General features: G+C 45.3%; 17 non-coding genes across 17 annotated transcripts; all 17 read right to left on the reverse strand.

Moving 5' to 3' along the window:
- Window positions 1–607: 607 nt before the first annotated feature.
- Window positions 608–722, reverse strand: LOC146775317 (U5 spliceosomal RNA). Its single transcript, XR_014973196.1, has one exon. It is a non-coding gene; the product is annotated as a U5 spliceosomal RNA (small nuclear RNA).
- An 852-nt stretch (window positions 723–1574) lies between these two features.
- LOC146775318 (U5 spliceosomal RNA) lies at window positions 1575–1689 on the reverse strand. Its single transcript, XR_014972859.1, has one exon. It is a non-coding gene; the product is annotated as a U5 spliceosomal RNA (small nuclear RNA).
- Window positions 1690–2528: 839 nt separating this feature from the next.
- LOC146775319 (U5 spliceosomal RNA) lies at window positions 2529–2643 on the reverse strand. Its single transcript, XR_014973197.1, has one exon. It is a non-coding gene; the product is annotated as a U5 spliceosomal RNA (small nuclear RNA).
- An 852-nt stretch (window positions 2644–3495) lies between these two features.
- Window positions 3496–3610, reverse strand: LOC146775320 (U5 spliceosomal RNA). Its single transcript, XR_014973198.1, has one exon. It is a non-coding gene; the product is annotated as a U5 spliceosomal RNA (small nuclear RNA).
- An 865-nt stretch (window positions 3611–4475) lies between these two features.
- LOC146775321 (U5 spliceosomal RNA) lies at window positions 4476–4590 on the reverse strand. The gene has a single exon (XR_014973199.1). It is a non-coding gene; the product is annotated as a U5 spliceosomal RNA (small nuclear RNA).
- Window positions 4591–5442: 852 nt separating this feature from the next.
- On the reverse strand, window positions 5443–5557 carry LOC146775322 (U5 spliceosomal RNA). Its single transcript, XR_014973200.1, has one exon. It is a non-coding gene; the product is annotated as a U5 spliceosomal RNA (small nuclear RNA).
- Window positions 5558–6422: 865 nt separating this feature from the next.
- Window positions 6423–6537, reverse strand: LOC146775323 (U5 spliceosomal RNA). The gene has a single exon (XR_014973201.1). It is a non-coding gene; the product is annotated as a U5 spliceosomal RNA (small nuclear RNA).
- Window positions 6538–7389: 852 nt separating this feature from the next.
- LOC146775324 (U5 spliceosomal RNA) lies at window positions 7390–7504 on the reverse strand. The gene has a single exon (XR_014973202.1). It is a non-coding gene; the product is annotated as a U5 spliceosomal RNA (small nuclear RNA).
- Window positions 7505–8356: 852 nt separating this feature from the next.
- On the reverse strand, window positions 8357–8471 carry LOC146775325 (U5 spliceosomal RNA). Its single transcript, XR_014974429.1, has one exon. It is a non-coding gene; the product is annotated as a U5 spliceosomal RNA (small nuclear RNA).
- An 852-nt stretch (window positions 8472–9323) lies between these two features.
- Window positions 9324–9438, reverse strand: LOC146775326 (U5 spliceosomal RNA). Its single transcript, XR_014973204.1, has one exon. It is a non-coding gene; the product is annotated as a U5 spliceosomal RNA (small nuclear RNA).
- An 852-nt stretch (window positions 9439–10290) lies between these two features.
- Window positions 10291–10405, reverse strand: LOC146775327 (U5 spliceosomal RNA). The gene has a single exon (XR_014973205.1). It is a non-coding gene; the product is annotated as a U5 spliceosomal RNA (small nuclear RNA).
- Window positions 10406–11244: 839 nt separating this feature from the next.
- Window positions 11245–11359, reverse strand: LOC146775328 (U5 spliceosomal RNA). Its single transcript, XR_014973206.1, has one exon. It is a non-coding gene; the product is annotated as a U5 spliceosomal RNA (small nuclear RNA).
- An 852-nt stretch (window positions 11360–12211) lies between these two features.
- LOC146775329 (U5 spliceosomal RNA) lies at window positions 12212–12326 on the reverse strand. The gene has a single exon (XR_014973207.1). It is a non-coding gene; the product is annotated as a U5 spliceosomal RNA (small nuclear RNA).
- An 852-nt stretch (window positions 12327–13178) lies between these two features.
- On the reverse strand, window positions 13179–13293 carry LOC146775330 (U5 spliceosomal RNA). Its single transcript, XR_014973208.1, has one exon. It is a non-coding gene; the product is annotated as a U5 spliceosomal RNA (small nuclear RNA).
- An 852-nt stretch (window positions 13294–14145) lies between these two features.
- Window positions 14146–14260, reverse strand: LOC146775331 (U5 spliceosomal RNA). The gene has a single exon (XR_014973209.1). It is a non-coding gene; the product is annotated as a U5 spliceosomal RNA (small nuclear RNA).
- An 852-nt stretch (window positions 14261–15112) lies between these two features.
- On the reverse strand, window positions 15113–15227 carry LOC146775332 (U5 spliceosomal RNA). Its single transcript, XR_014973210.1, has one exon. It is a non-coding gene; the product is annotated as a U5 spliceosomal RNA (small nuclear RNA).
- Window positions 15228–16079: 852 nt separating this feature from the next.
- Window positions 16080–16194, reverse strand: LOC146775333 (U5 spliceosomal RNA). Its single transcript, XR_014973211.1, has one exon. It is a non-coding gene; the product is annotated as a U5 spliceosomal RNA (small nuclear RNA).
- Between the last annotated feature and the right edge of the window lie 706 nt (window positions 16195–16900).

A 16900-nucleotide genomic window follows, 5' to 3' on the forward strand; every position in this document is an offset into this window, starting at 1 on the left:
AACAGGAAATGTGAATCAGGCTTTTAGTTAAGTGGCACTGTAGGCCTTTTGTCCCCTAGCCATTTTACGCTTTCAACACGCTCTACACATAGCCATGCACCGTATGTGCCTTTTTCACACGTACTTTCATTAAACCTGAATATAGAAGGATATATCTGTCTAGGCTGGAGACACGTGAAACAAGTCTGACGTGCCCCTTCAAGTCTACCTGAGAGGAAGCTGACTCAGGATTGGCGACCTCTCAGGGCACCTCGAACGGGCACAAATAACGGGCACAAATAACGGGCAAGCCCTATGAAAAGCACAGCATGAGTCTTGGTCCCACCTTTAAAAAGGAGGGTGACCTCTGGGATCTGGCAGCAGGATCTTTGGGAGATAAGAAAATATACTGCCTGCGATCGTGAAGTTTCAAGTCAGTCAAGAAAAGCAATCTCATGCACTGCACAAGCTCTTTCCCATGAGGCACCTCTCCTGCACTCTGTTTATGCAAATGAGCAAGCAGAGAGCTCAGGAATAAAACACCAAACTTATGTCCCCCAAAAAAGCAGCAGACAATTGCTGGATATTCCCCAACTTCTAATGCTTTTCTTTTAAACAAATGATAAACAGCCTCACCTGTGGCAAGGCTTAAAAAAATTGAATAAACTCTTAAATGTTCCTCTCCACGGAAATCTTTAGTAAAAGGCGAAAGATTTTTTCGTTTTGAAGAGAAACCAGAGTAAGTGACAATATAGCTCTCTAGGGTAAGTGGCGGCACATCAAAGACCCTGTCATTGCGAGGGTGAGGACCTGAAAGGTATTTTCAGGCTCTAAGAAAGAGGGCGAGAACCAGGCCGGTGGGCAAAACAGGCCAACATTTCAAAGTCTCTGCTCAAGGTACAAAAAGGTGGACTGTTCACATGTGTATGTCTGGGAATATGCAAATTTCTTTTGTACTCACCTCAGCTCATTAGGAGTTGTCGGGGCTGCTGGGGAAGGGGAACAGCAAATGTGAATCAGGCTTTTAGTTAAGTGGCACTGTAGGCCTTTTGTCCCCTAGCCATTTTACGCTTTCAACACGCTCTACACATAGCCATGCACCGTATGTGCCTTTTTCACACGTACTTTCATTAAACCTGAATATAGAAGGATATATCTGTCTAGGCTGGAGACACGTGAAACAAGTCTGACGTGCCCCTTCAAGTCTACCTGAGAGGAAGCTGACTCAGGATTGGGGACCTCTCAGGGCACCTCGAACGGGCACAAATAACGGGCAAGCCCTATGAAAAGCACAGCATGAGTCTTGGTCCCACCTTTAAAAAGGAGGGTGACCTCTGGGATCTGGCAGCAGGATCTTTGGGAGATAAGAAAATATACTGCCTGCGATCGTGAAGTTTCAAGTCAGTCAAGAAAAGCAATCTCATGCACTGCACAAGCTCTTTCCCATGAGGCACCTCTCCTGCACTCTGTTTATGCAAATGAGCAAGCAGAGAGCTCAGGAATAAAACACCAAACTCATGTCCCCCAAAAAAGCAGCAGGCAATTGCTGGATATTCCCCAACTTCTAATGCTTTTCTTTTAAACAAATGATAAACAGCCTCACCTGTGACAAGGCTTAAAAAAATTGAATAAACTCTTAAATGTTCCTCTCCACGGAAATCTTTAGTAAAAGGCGAAAGATTTTTTCGTTTTGAAGAGAAACCAGAGTAAGTGACAATATAGCTCTCTAGGGTAAGTGGCGGCACATCAAAGACCCTGTCATTGCGAGGGTGAGGACCTGAAAGGTATTTTCAGGCTCTAAGAAAGAGGGCGAGAACCAGGCCGGTGGGCAAAACAGGCCAACATTTCAAAGTCTCTGCTCAAGGTACAAAAAGGTGGACTGTTCACATGTGTATGTCTGGGAATATGCAAATTTCTTTTGTACTCACCTCAGCTCATTAGGAGTTGTCGGGGCTGCTGGGGAAGGGGAACAGGAAATGTGAATCAGGCTTTTAGTTAAGTGGCACTGTAGGCCTTTTGTCCCCTAGCCATTTTACGCTTTCAACACGCTCTACACATAGCCATGCACCGTATGTGCCTTTTTCACACGTACTTTCATTAAACCTGAATATAGAAGGATATATCTGTCTAGGCTGGAGACACGTGAAACAAGTCTGACGTGCCCCTTCAAGTCTACCTGAGAGGAAGCTGACTCAGGATTGGCGACCTCTCAGGGCACCTCGAACGGGCAAGCCCTATGAAAAGCACAGCATGAGTCTTGGTCCCACCTTTAAAAAGGAGGGTGACCTCTGGGATCTGGCAGCAGGATCTTTGGGAGATAAGAAAATATACTGCCTGCGATCGTGAAGTTTCAAGTCAGTCAAGAAAAGCAATCTCATGCACTGCACAAGCTCTTTCCCATGAGGCACCTCTCCTGCACTCTGTTTATGCAAATGAGCAAGCAGAGAGCTCAGGAATAAAACACCAAACTCATGTCCCCCAAAAAAGCAGCAGACAATTGCTGGATATTCCCCAACTTCTAATGCTTTTCTTTTAAACAAATGATAAACAGCCTCACCTGTGGCAAGGCTTAAAAAAATTGAATAAACTCTTAAATGTTCCTCTCCACGGAAATCTTTAGTAAAAGGCGAAAGATTTTTTCGTTTTGAAGAGAAACCAGAGTAAGTGACAATATAGCTCTCTAGGGTAAGTGGCGGCACATCAAAGACCCTGTCATTGCGAGGGTGAGGACCTGAAAGGTATTTTCAGGCTCTAAGAAAGAGGGCGAGAACCAGGCCGGTGGGCAAAACAGGCCAACATTTCAAAGTCTCTGCTCAAGGTACAAAGAGGTGGACTGTTCACATGTGTATGTCTGGGAATATGCAAATTTCTTTTGTACTCACCTCAGCTCATTAGGAGTTGTCGGGGCTGCTGGGGAAGGGGAACAGGAAATGTGAATCAGGCTTTTAGTTAAGTGGCACTGTAGGCCTTTTGTCCCCTAGCCATTTTACGCTTTCAACACGCTCTACACATAGCCATGCACCGTATGTGCCTTTTTCACACGTACTTTCATTAAACCTGAATATAGAAGGATATATCTGTCTAGGCTGGAGACACGTGAAACAAGTCTGACGTGCCCCTTCAAGTCTACCTGAGAGGAAGCTGACTCAGGATTGGCGACCTCTCAGGGCACCTCCAACGGGCACAAATAACGGGCAAGCCCTATGAAAAGCACAGCATGAGTCTTGGTCCCACCTTTAAAAAGGAGGGTGACCTCTGGGATCTGGCAGCAGGATCTTTGGGAGATAAGAAAATATACTGCCTGCGATCGTGAAGTTTCAAGTCAGTCAAGAAAAGCAATCTCATGCACTGCACAAGCTCTTTCCCATGAGGCACCTCTCCTGCACTCTGTTTATGCAAATGAGCAAGCAGAGAGCTCAGGAATAAAACACCAAACTCATGTCCCCCAAAAAAGCAGCAGACAATTGCTGGATATTCCCCAACTTCTAATGCTTTTCTTTTAAACAAATGATAAACAGCCTCACCTGTGGCAAGGCTTAAAAAAATTGAATAAACTCTTAAATGTTCCTCTCCACGGAAATCTTTAGTAAAAGGCGAAAGATTTTTTCGTTTTGAAGAGAAACCAGAGTAAGTGACAATATAGCTCTCTAGGGTAAGTGGCGGCACATCAAAGACCCTGTCATTGCGAGGGTGAGGACCTGAAAGGTATTTTCAGGCTCTAAGAAAGAGGGCGAGAACCAGGCCGGTGGGCAAAACAGGCCAACATTTCAAAGTCTCTGCTCAAGGTACAAAAAGGTGGACTGTTCACATGTGTATGTCTGGGAATATGCAAATTTCTTTTGTACTCACCTCAGCTCATTAGGAGTTGTCGGGGCTGCTGGGGAAGGGGAACAGGAAATGTGAATCAGGCTTTTAGTTAAGTGGCACTGTAGGCCTTTTGTCCCCTAGCCATTTTACGCTTTCAACACGCTCTACACATAGCCATGCACCGTATGTGCCTTTTTCACACGTACTTTCATTAAACCTGAATATAGAAGGATATATCTGTCTAGGCTGGAGACACGTGAAACAAGTCTGACGTGCCCCTTCAAGTCTACCTGAGAGGAAGCTGACTCAGGATTGGCGACCTCTCAGGGCACCTCGAACGGGCACAAATAACGGGCACAAATAACGGGCAAGCCCTATGAAAAGCACAGCATGAGTCTTGGTCCCACCTTTAAAAAGGAGGGTGACCTCTGGGATCTGGCAGCAGGATCTTTGGGAGATAAGAAAATATACTGCCTGCGATCGTGAAGTTTCAAGTCAGTCAAGAAAAGCAATCTCATGCACTGCACAAGCTCTTTCCCATGAGGCACCTCTCCTGCACTCTGTTTATGCAAATGAGCAAGCAGAGAGCTCAGGAATAAAACACCAAACTCATGTCCCCCAAAAAAGCAGCAGACAATTGCTGGATATTCCCCAACTTCTAATGCTTTTCTTTTAAACAAATGATAAACAGCCTCACCTGTGGCAAGGCTTAAAAAAATTGAATAAACTCTTAAATGTTCCTCTCCACGGAAATCTTTAGTAAAAGGCGAAAGATTTTTTCGTTTTGAAGAGAAACCAGAGTAAGTGACAATATAGCTCTCTAGGGTAAGTGGCGGCACATCAAAGACCCTGTCATTGCGAGGGTGAGGACCTGAAAGGTATTTGCAGGCTCTAAGAAAGAGGGCGAGAACCAGGCCGGTGGGCAAAACAGGCCAACATTTCAAAGTCTCTGCTCAAGGTACAAAAAGGTGGACTGTTCACATGTGTATGTCTGGGAATATGCAAATTTCTTTTGTACTCACCTCAGCTCATTAGGAGTTGTCGGGGCTGCTGGGGAAGGGGAACAGGAAATGTGAATCAGGCTTTTAGTTAAGTGGCACTGTAGGCCTTTTGTCCCCTAGCCATTTTACGCTTTTAACACGCTCTACACATAGCCATGCACCGTATGTGCCTTTTTCACACGTACTTTCATTAAACCTGAATATAGAAGGATATATCTGTCTAGGCTGGAGACACGTGAAACAAGTCTGACGTGCCCCTTCAAGTCTACCTGAGAGGAAGCTGACTCAGGATTGGCGACCTCTCAGGGCACCTCGAACGGGCACAAATAACGGGCAAGCCCTATGAAAAGCACAGCATGAGTCTTGGTCCCACCTTTAAAAAGGAGGGTGACCTCTGGGATCTGGCAGCAGGATCTTTGGGAGATAAGAAAATATACTGCCTGCGATCGTGAAGTTTCAAGTCAGTCAAGAAAAGCAATCTCATGCACTGCACAAGCTCTTTCCCATGAGGCACCTCTCCTGCACTCTGTTTATGCAAATGAGCAAGCAGAGAGCTCAGGAATAAAACACCAAACTTATGTCCCCCAAAAAAGCAGCAGACAATTGCTGGATATTCCCCAACTTCTAATGCTTTTCTTTTAAACAAATGATAAACAGCCTCACCTGTGGCAAGGCTTAAAAAAATTGAATAAACTCTTAAATGTTCCTCTCCACGGAAATCTTTAGTAAAAGGCGAAAGATTTTTTCGTTTTGAAGAGAAACCAGAGTAAGTGACAATATAGCTCTCTAGGGTAAGTGGCGGCACATCAAAGACCATGTCATTGCGAGGGTAAGGACCTGAAAGGTATTTTCAGGCTCTAAGAAAGAGGGCGAGAACCAGGCCGGTGGGCAAAACAGGCCAACATTTCAAAGTCTCTGCTCAAGGTACAAAAAGGTGGACTGTTCACATGTGTATGTCTGGGAATATGCAAATTTCTTTTGTACTCACCTCAGCTCATTAGGAGTTGTCGGGGCTGCTGGGGAAGGGGAACAGGAAATGTGAATCAGGCTTTTAGTTAAGTGGCACTGTAGGCCTTTTGTCCCCTAGCCATTTTACGCTTTCAACACGCTCTACACATAGCCATGCACCGTATGTGCCTTTTTCACACGTACTTTCATTAAACCTGAATATAGAAGGATATATCTGTCTAGGCTGGAGACACGTGAAACAAGTCTGACGTGCCCCTTCAAGTCTACCTGAGAGGAAGCTGACTCAGGATTGGCGACCTCTCAGGGCACCTCGAACGGGCACAAATAACGGGCACAAATAACGGGCAAGCCCTATGAAAAGCACAGCATGAGTCTTGGTCCCACCTTTAAAAAGGAGGGTGACCTCTGGGATCTGGCAGCAGGATCTTTGGGAGATAAGAAAATATACTGCCTGCGATCGTGAAGTTTCAAGTCAGTCAAGAAAAGCAATCTCATGCACTGCACAAGCTCTTTCCCATGAGGCACCTCTCCTGCACTCTGTTTATGCAAATGAGCAAGCAGAGAGCTCAGGAATAAAACACCAAACTCATGTCCCCCAAAAAAGCAGCAGACAATTGCTGGATATTCCCCAACTTCTAATGCTTTTCTTTTAAACAAATGATAAACAGCCTCACCTGTGGCAAGGCTTAAAAAAATTGAATAAACTCTTAAATGTTCCTCTCCACGGAAATCTTTAGTAAAAGGCGAAAGATTTTTTCGTTTTGAAGAGAAACCAGAGTAAGTGACAATATAGCTCTCTAGGGTAAGTGGCGGCACATCAAAGACCCTGTCATTGCGAGGGTGAGGACCTGAAAGGTATTTTCAGGCTCTAAGAAAGAGGGCGAGAACCAGGCCGGTGGGCAAAACAGGCCAACATTTCAAAGTCTCTGCTCAAGGTACAAAAAGGTGGACTGTTCACATGTGTATGTCTGGGAATATGCAAATTTCTTTTGTACTCACCTCAGCTCATTAGGAGTTGTCGGGGCTGCTGGGGAAGGGGAACAGGAAATGTGAATCAGGCTTTTAGTTAAGTGGCACTGTAGGCCTTTTGTCCCCTAGCCATTTTACGCTTTCAACACGCTCTACACATAGCCATGCACCGTATGTGCCTTTTTCACACGTACTTTCATTAAACCTGAATATAGAAGGATATATCTGTCTAGGCTGGAGACACGTGAAACAAGTCTGACGTGCCCCTTCAAGTCTACCTGAGAGGAAGCTGACTCAGGATTGGCGACCTCTCAGGGCACCTCTAACGGGCACAAATAACGGGCAAGCCCTATGAAAAGCACAGCATGAGTCTTGGTCCCACCTTTAAAAAGGAGGGTGACCTCTGGGATCTGGCAGCAGGATCTTTGGGAGATAAGAAAATATACTGCCTGCGATCGTGAAGTTTCAAGTCAGTCAAGAAAAGCAATCTCATGCACTGCACAAGCTCTTTCCCATGAGGCACCTCTCCTGCACTCTGTTTATGCAAATGAGCAAGCAGAGAGCTCAGGAATAAAACACCAAACTCATGTCCCCCAAAAAAGCAGCAGACAATTGCTGGATATTCCCCAACTTCTAATGCTTTTCTTTTAAACAAATGATAAACAGCCTCACCTGTGGCAAGGCTTAAAAAAATTGAATAAACTCTTAAATGTTCCTCTCCACGGAAATCTTTAGTAAAAGGCGAAAGATTTTTTCGTTTTGAAGAGAAACCAGAGTAAGTGACAATATAGCTCTCTAGGGTAAGTGGCGGCACATCAAAGACCCTGTCATTGCGAGGGTGAGGACCTGAAAGGTATTTTCAGGCTCTAAGAAAGAGGGCGAGAACCAGGCCGGTGGGCAAAACAGGCCAACATTTCAAAGTCTCTGCTCAAGGTACAAAAAGGTGGACTGTTCACATGTGTATGTCTGGGAATATGCAAATTTCTTTTGTACTCACCTCAGCTCATTAGGAGTTGTCGGGGCTGCTGGGGAAGGGGAACAGGAAATGTGAATCAGGCTTTTAGTTAAGTGGCACTGTAGGCCTTTTGTCCCCTAGCCATTTTACGCTTTCAACACGCTCTACACATAGCCATGCACCGTATGTGCCTTTTTCACACGTACTTTCATTAAACCTGAATATAGAAGGATATATCTGTCTAGGCTGGAGACACGTGAAACAAGTCTGACGTGCCCCTTCAAGTCTACCTGAGAGGAAGCTGACTCAGGATTGGCGACCTCTCAGGGCACCTCTAACGGGCACAAATAACGGGCAAGCCCTATGAAAAGCACAGCATGAGTCTTGGTCCCACCTTTAAAAAGGAGGGTGACCTCTGGGATCTGGCAGCAGGATCTTTGGGAGATAAGAAAATATACTGCCTGAGATCGTGAAGTTTCAAGTCAGTCAAGAAAAGCAATCTCATGCACTGCACAAGCTCTTTCCCATGAGGCACCTCTCCTGCACTCTGTTTATGCAAATGAGCAAGCAGAGCGCTCAGGAATAAAACACCAAACTCATGTCCCCCAAAAAAGCAGCAGACAATTGCTGGATATTCCCCAACTTCTAATGCTTTTCTTTTAAACAAATGATAAACAGCCTCACCTGTGGCAAGGCTTAAAAAAATTGAATAAACTCTTAAATGTTCCTCTCCAAGGAAATCTTTAGTAAAAGGCGAAAGATTTTTTCGTTTTGAAGAGAAACCAGAGTAAGTGACAATATAGCTCTCTAGGGTAAGTGGCGGCACATCAAAGACCCTGTCATTGCGAGGGTGAGGACCTGAAAGGTATTTTCAGGCTCTAAGAAAGAGGGCGAGAACCAGGCCGGTGGGCAAAACAGGCCAACATTTCAAAGTCTCTGCTCAAGGTACAAAAAGGTGGACTGTTCACATGTGTATGTCTGGGAATATGCAAATTTCTTTTGTACTCACCTCAGCTCATTAGGAGTTGTCGGGGCTGCTGGGGAAGGGGAACAGGAAATGTGAATCAGGCTTTTAGTTAAGTGGCACTGTAGGCCTTTTGTCCCCTAGCCATTTTACGCTTTCAACACGCTTTACACATAGCCATGCACCGTATGTGCCTTTTTCACACGTACTTTCATTAAACCTGAATATAGAAGGATATATCTGTCTAGGCTGGAGACACGTGAAACAAGTCTGACGTGCCCCTTCAAGTCTACCTGAGAGGAAGCTGACTCAGGATTGGCGACCTCTCAGGGCACCTCGAACGGGCACAAATAACGGGCAAGCCCTATGAAAAGCACAGCATGAGTCTTGGTCCCACCTTTAAAAAGGAGGGTGACCTCTGGGATCTGGCAGCAGGATCTTTGGGAGATAAGAAAATATACTGCCTGCGATTGTGAAGTTTCAAGTCAGTCAAGAAAAGCAATCTCATGCACTGCACAAGCTCTTTCCCATGAGGCACCTCTCCTGCACTCTGTTTATGCAAATGAGCAAGCAGAGAGCTCAGGAATAAAACACCAAACTCATGTCCCCCAAAAAAGCAGCAGACAATTGCTGGATATTCCCCAACTTCTAATGCTTTTCTTTTAAACAAATGATAAACAGCCTCACCTGTGGCAAGGCTTAAAAAAATTGAATAAACTCTTAAATGTTCCTCTCCACGGAAATCTTTAGTAAAAGGCGAAAGATTTTTTCGTTTTGAAGAGAAACCAGAGTAAGTGACAATATAGCTCTCTAGGGTAAGTGGCGGCACATCAAAGACCCTGTCATTGCGAGGGTGAGGACCTGAAAGGTATTTTCAGGCTCTAAGAAAGAGGGCGAGAACCAGGCCGGTGGGCAAAACAGGCCAACATTTCAAAGTCTCTGCTCAAGGTACAAAAAGGTGGACTGTTCACATGTGTATGTCTGGGAATATGCAAATTTCTTTTGTACTCACCTCAGCTCATTAGGAGTTGTCGGGGCTGCTGGGGAAGGGGAACAGCAAATGTGAATCAGGCTTTTAGTTAAGTGGCACTGTAGGCCTTTTGTCCCCTAGCCATTTTACGCTTTCAACACGCTCTACACATAGCCATGCACCGTATGTGCCTTTTTCACACGTACTTTCATTAAACCTGAATATAGAAGGATATATCTGTCTAGGCTGGAGACACGTGAAACAAGTCTGACGTGCCCCTTCAAGTCTACCTGAGAGGAAGCTGACTCAGGATTGGGGACCTCTCAGGGCACCTCGAACGGGCACAAATAACGGGCAAGCCCTATGAAAAGCACAGCATGAGTCTTGGTCCCACCTTTAAAAAGGAGGGTGACCTCTGGGATCTGGCAGCAGGATCTTTGGGAGATAAGAAAATATACTGCCTGCGATCGTGAAGTTTCAAGTCAGTCAAGAAAAGCAATCTCATGCACTGCACAAGCTCTTTCCCATGAGGCACCTCTCCTGCACTCTGTTTATGCAAATGAGCAAGCAGAGAGCTCAGGAATAAAACACCAAACTCATGTCCCCCAAAAAAGCAGCAGGCAATTGCTGGATATTCCCCAACTTCTAATGCTTTTCTTTTAAACAAATGATAAACAGCCTCACCTGTGGCAAGGCTTAAAAAAATTGAATAAACTCTTAAATGTTCCTCTCCACGGAAATCTTTAGTAAAAGGCGAAAGATTTTTTCGTTTTGAAGAGAAACCAGAGTAAGTGACAATATAGCTCTCTAGGGTAAGTGGCGGCACATCAAAGACCCTGTCATTGCGAGGGTGAGGACCTGAAAGGTATTTTCAGGCTCTAAGAAAGAGGGCGAGAACCAGGCCGGTGGGCAAAACAGGCCAACATTTCAAAGTCTCTGCTCAAGGTACAAAAAGGTGGACTGTTCACATGTGTATGTCTGGGAATATGCAAATTTCTTTTGTACTCACCTCAGCTCATTAGGAGTTGTCGGGGCTGCTGGGGAAGGGGAACAGGAAATGTGAATCAGGCTTTTAGTTAAGTGGCACTGTAGGCCTTTTGTCCCCTAGCCATTTTACGCTTTCAACACGCTCTACACATAGCCATGCACCGTATGTGCCTTTTTCACACGTACTTTCATTAAACCTGAATATAGAAGGATATATCTGTCTAGGCTGGAGACACGTGAAACAAGTCTGACGTGCCCCTTCAAGTCTACCTGAGAGGAAGCTGACTCAGGATTGGCGACCTCTCAGGGCACCTCGAACGGGCAAGCCCTATGAAAAGCACAGCATGAGTCTTGGTCCCACCTTTAAAAAGGAGGGTGACCTCTGGGATCTGGCAGCAGGATCTTTGGGAGATAAGAAAATATACTGCCTGCGATCGTGAAGTTTCAAGTCAGTCAAGAAAAGCAATCTCATGCACTGCACAAGCTCTTTCCCATGAGGCACCTCTCCTGCACTCTGTTTATGCAAATGAGCAAGCAGAGAGCTCAGGAATAAAACACCAAACTCATGTCCCCCAAAAAAGCAGCAGACAATTGCTGGATATTCCCCAACTTCTAATGCTTTTCTTTTAAACAAATGATAAACAGCCTCACCTGTGGCAAGGCTTAAAAAAATTGAATAAACTCTTAAATGTTCCTCTCCACGGAAATCTTTAGTAAAAGGCGAAAGATTTTTTCGTTTTGAAGAGAAACCAGAGTAAGTGACAATATAGCTCTCTAGGGTAAGTGGCGGCACATCAAAGACCCTGTCATTGCGAGGGTGAGGACCTGAAAGGTATTTTCAGGCTCTAAGAAAGAGGGCGAGAACCAGGCCGGTGGGCAAAACAGGCCAACATTTCAAAGTCTCTGCTCAAGGTACAAAAAGGTGGACTGTTCACATGTGTATGTCTGGGAATATGCAAATTTCTTTTGTACTCACCTCAGCTCATTAGGAGTTGTCGGGGCTGCTGGGGAAGGGGAACAGGAAATGTGAATCAGGCTTTTAGTTAAGTGGCACTGTAGGCCTTTTGTCCCCTAGCCATTTTACGCTTTCAACACGCTCTACACATAGCCATGCACCGTATGTGCCTTTTTCACACGTACTTTCATTAAACCTGAATATAGAAGGATATATCTGTCTAGGCTGGAGACACGTGAAACAAGTCTGACGTGCCCCTTCAAGTCTACCTGAGAGGAAGCTGACTCAGGATTGGCGACCTCTCAGGGCACCTCTAACGGGCACAAATAACGGGCAAGCCCTATGAAAAGCACAGCATGAGTCTTGGTCCCACCTTTAAAAAGGAGGGTGACCTCTGGGATCTGGCAGCAGGATCTTTGGGAGATAAGAAAATATACTGCCTGAGATCGTGAAGTTTCAAGTCAGTCAAGAAAAGCAATCTCATGCACTGCACAAGCTCTTTCCCATGAGGCACCTCTCCTGCACTCTGTTTATGCAAATGAGCAAGCAGAGCGCTCAGGAATAAAACACCAAACTCATGTCCCCCAAAAAAGCAGCAGACAATTGCTGGATATTCCCCAACTTCTAATGCTTTTCTTTTAAACAAATGATAAACAGCCTCACCTGTGGCAAGGCTTAAAAAAATTGAATAAACTCTTAAATGTTCCTCTCCACGGAAATCTTTAGTAAAAGGCGAAAGATTTTTTCGTTTTGAAGAGAAACCAGAGTAAGTGACAATATAGCTCTCTAGGGTAAGTGGCGGCACATCAAAGACCCTGTCATTGCGAGGGTGAGGACCTGAAAGGTATTTTCAGGCTCTAAGAAAGAGGGCGAGAACCAGGCCGGTGGGCAAAACAGGCCAACATTTCAAAGTCTCTGCTCAAGGTACAAAAAGGTGGACTGTTCACATGTGTATGTCTGGGAATATGCAAATTTCTTTTGTACTCACCTCAGCTCATTAGGAGTTGTCGGGGCTGCTGGGGAAGGGGAACAGGAAATGTGAATCAGGCTTTTAGTTAAGTGGCACTGTAGGCCTTTTGTCCCCTAGCCATTTTACGCTTTCAACACGCTTTACACATAGCCATGCACCGTATGTGCCTTTTTCACACGTACTTTCATTAAACCTGAATATAGAAGGATATATCTGTCTAGGCTGGAGACACGTGAAACAAGTCTGACGTGCCCCTTCAAGTCTACCTGAGAGGAAGCTGACTCAGGATTGGCGACCTCTCAGGGCACCTCGAACGGGCACAAATAACGGGCAAGCCCTATGAAAAGCACAGCATGAGTCTTGGTCCCACCTTTAAAAAGGAGGGTGACCTCTGGGATCTGGCAGCAGGATCTTTGGGAGATAAGAAAATATACTGCCTGCGATTGTGAAGTTTCAAGTCAGTCAAGAAAAGCAATCTCATGCACTGCACAAGCTCTTTCCCATGAGGCACCTCTCCTGCACTCTGTTTATGCAAATGAGCAAGCAGAGAGCTCAGGAATAAAACACCAAACTCATGTCCCCCAAAAAAGCAGCAGACAATTGCTGGATATTCCCCAACTTCTAATGCTTTTCTTTTAAACAAATGATAAACAGCCTCACCTGTGGCAAGGCTTAAAAAAATTGAATAAACTCTTAAATGTTCCTCTCCACGGAAATCTTTAGTAAAAGGCGAAAGATTTTTTCGTTTTGAAGAGAAACCAGAGTAAGTGACAATATAGCTCTCTAGGGTAAGTGGCGGCACATCAAAGACCCTGTCATTGCGAGGGTGAGGACCTGAAAGGTATTTTCAGGCTCTAAGAAAGAGGGCGAGAACCAGGCCGGTGGGCAAAACAGGCCAACATTTCAAAGTCTCTGCTCAAGGTACAAAAAGGTGGACTGTTCACATGTGTATGTCTGGGAATATGCAAATTTCTTTTGTACTCACCTCAGCTCATTAGGAGTTGTCGGGGCTGCTGGGGAAGGGGAACAGGAAATGTGAATCAGGCTTTTAGTTAAGTGGCACTGTAGGCCTTTTGTCCCCTAGCCATTTTACGCTTTCAACACGCTCTACACATAGCCATGCACCGTATGTGCCTTTTTCACACGTACTTTCATTAAACCTGAATATAGAAGGATATATCTGTCTAGGCTGGAGACACGTGAAACAAGTCTGACGTGCCCCTTCAAGTCTACCTGAGAGGAAGCTGACTCAGGATTGGCGACCTCTCAGGGCACCTCTAACGGGCACAAATAACGGGCAAGCCCTATGAAAAGCACAGCATGAGTCTTGGTCCCACCTTTAAAAAGGAGGGTGACCTCTGGGATCTGGCAGCAGGATCTTTGGGAGATAAGAAAATATACTGCCTGCGATCGTGAAGTTTCAAGTCAGTCAAGAAAAGCAATCTCATGCACTGCACAAGCTCTTTCCCATGAGGCACCTCTCCTGCACTCTGTTTATGCAAATGAGCAAGCAGAGAGCTCAGGAATAAAACACCAAACTCATGTCCCCCAAAAAAGCAGCAGACAATTGCTGGATATTCCCCAACTTCTAATGCTTTTCTTTTAAACAAATGATAAACAGCCTCACCTGTGGCAAGGCTTAAAAAAATTGAATAAACTCTTAAATGTTCCTCTCCACGGAAATCTTTAGTAAAAGGCGAAAGATTTTTTCGTTTTGAAGAGAAACCAGAGTAAGTGACAATATAGCTCTCTAGGGTAAGTGGCGGCACATCAAAGACCCTGTCATTGCGAGGGTGAGGACCTGAAAGGTATTTTCAGGCTCTAAGAAAGAGGGCGAGAACCAGGCCGGTGGGCAAAACAGGCCAACATTTCAAAGTCTCTGCTCAAGGTACAAAAAGGTGGACTGTTCACATGTGTATGTCTGGGAATATGCAAATTTCTTTTGTACTCACCTCAGCTCATTAGGAGTTGTCGGGGCTGCTGGGGAAGGGGAACAGCAAATGTGAATCAGGCTTTTAGTTAAGTGGCACTGTAGGCCTTTTGTCCCCTAGCCATTTTACGCTTTCAACACGCTCTACACATAGCCATGCACCGTATGTGCCTTTTTCACACGTACTTTCATTAAACCTGAATATAGAAGGATATATCTGTCTAGGCTGGAGACACGTGAAACAAGTCTGACGTGCCCCTTCAAGTCTACCTGAGAGGAAGCTGACTCAGGATTGGGGACCTCTCAGGGCACCTCGAACGGGCACAAATAACGGGCAAGCCCTATGAAAAGCACAGCATGAGTCTTGGTCCCACCTTTAAAAAGGAGGGTGACCTCTGGGATCTGGCAGCAGGATCTTTGGGAGATAAGAAAATATACTGCCTGCGATCGTGAAGTTTCAAGTCAGTCAAGAAAAGCAATCTCATGCACTGCACAAGCTCTTTCCCATGAGGCACCTCTCCTGCACTCTGTTTATGCAAATGAGCAAGCAGAGAGCTCAGGAATAAAACACCAAACTCAAGTCCCCCAAAAAAGCAGCAGGCAATTGCTGGATATTCCCCAACTTCTAATGCTTTTCTTTTAAACAAATGATAAACAGCCTCACCTGTGGCAAGGCTTAAAAAAATTGAATAAACTCTTAAATGTTCCTCTCCACGGAAATCTTTAGTAAAAGGCGAAAGATTTTTTCGTTTTGAAGAGAAACCAGAGTAAGTGACAATATAGCTCTCTAGGGTAAGTGGCGGCACATCAAAGACCCTGTCATTGCGAGGGTGAGGACCTGAAAGGTATTTTCAGGCTCTAAGAAAGAGGGCGAGAACCAGGCCGGTGGGCAAAACAGGCCAACATTTCAAAGTCTCTGCTCAAGGTACAAAAAGGTGGACTGTTCACATGTGTATGTCTGGGAATATGCAAATTTCTTTTGTACTCACCTCAGCTCATTAGGAGTTGTCGGGGCTGCTGGGGAAGGGGAACAGGAAATGTGAATCAGGCTTTTAGTTAAGTGGCACTGTAGGCCTTTTGTCCCCTAGCCATTTTACGCTTTCAACACGCTCTACACATAGCCATGCACCGTATGTGCCTTTTTCACACGTACTTTCATTAAACCTGAATATAGAAGGATATATCTGTCTAGGCTGGAGACACGTGAAACAAGTCTGACGTGCCCCTTCAAGTCTACCTGAGAGGAAGCTGACTCAGGATTGGCGACCTCTCAGGGCACCTCGAACGGGCACAAATAACGGGCAAGCCCTATGAAAAGCACAGCATGAGTCTTGGTCCCACCTTTAAAAAGGAGGGTGACCTCTGGGATCTGGCAGCAGGATCTTTGGGAGATAAGAAAATATACTGCCTGCGATCGTGAAGTTTCAAGTCAGTCAAGAAAAGCAATCTCATGCACTGCACAAGCTCTTTCCCATGAGGCACCTCTCCTGCACTCTGTTTATGCAAATGAGCAAGCAGAGAGCTCAGGAATAAAACACCAAACTTATGTCCCCCAAAAAAGCAGCAGACAATTGCTGGATATTCCCCAACTTCTAATGCTTTTCTTTTAAACAAATGATAAACAGCCTCACCTGTGGCAAGGCTTAAAAAAATTGAATAAACTCTTAAATGTTCCTCTCCACGGAAATCTTTAGTAAAAGGCGAAAGATTTTTTCGTTTTGAAGAGAAACCAGAGTAAGTGACAATATAGCTCTCTAGGGTAAGTGGCGGCACATCAAAGACCCTGTCATTGCGAGGGTGAGGACCTGAAAGGTATTTTCAGGCTCTAAGAAAGAGGGCGAGAACCAGGCCGGTGGGCAAAACAGGCCAACATTTCAAAGTCTCTGCTCAAGGTACAAAAAGGTGGACTGTTCACATGTGTATGTCTGGGAATATGCAAATTTCTTTTGTACTCACCTCAGCTCATTAGGAGTTGTCGGGGCTGCTGGGGAAGGGGAACAGGAAATGTGAATCAGGCTTTTAGTTAAGTGGCACTGTAGGCCTTTTGTCCCCTAGCCATTTTACGCTTTCAACACGCTCTACACATAGCCATGCACCGTATGTGCCTTTTTCACACGTACTTTCATTAAACCTGAATATAGAAGGATATATCTGTCTAGGCTGGAGACACGTGAAACAAGTCTGACGTGCCCCTTCAAGTCTACCTGAGAGGAAGCTGACTCAGGATTGGCGACCTCTCAGGGCACCTCTAACGGGCACAAATAACGGGCAAGCCCTATGAAAAGCACAGCATGAGTCTTGGTCCCACCTTTAAAAAGGAGGGTGACCTCTGGGATCTGGCAGCAGGATCTTTGGGAGATAAGAAAATATACTGCCTGCGATCGTGAAGTTTCAAGTCAGTCAAGAAAAGCAATCTCATGCACTGCACAAGCTCTTTCCCATGA

This window comes from Triturus cristatus, chromosome 12 (genome assembly GCF_964204655.1).
Source record: "Triturus cristatus chromosome 12, aTriCri1.1, whole genome shotgun sequence".
Classification (NCBI taxonomy): Eukaryota; Metazoa; Chordata; class Amphibia; order Caudata; family Salamandridae; genus Triturus; species Triturus cristatus.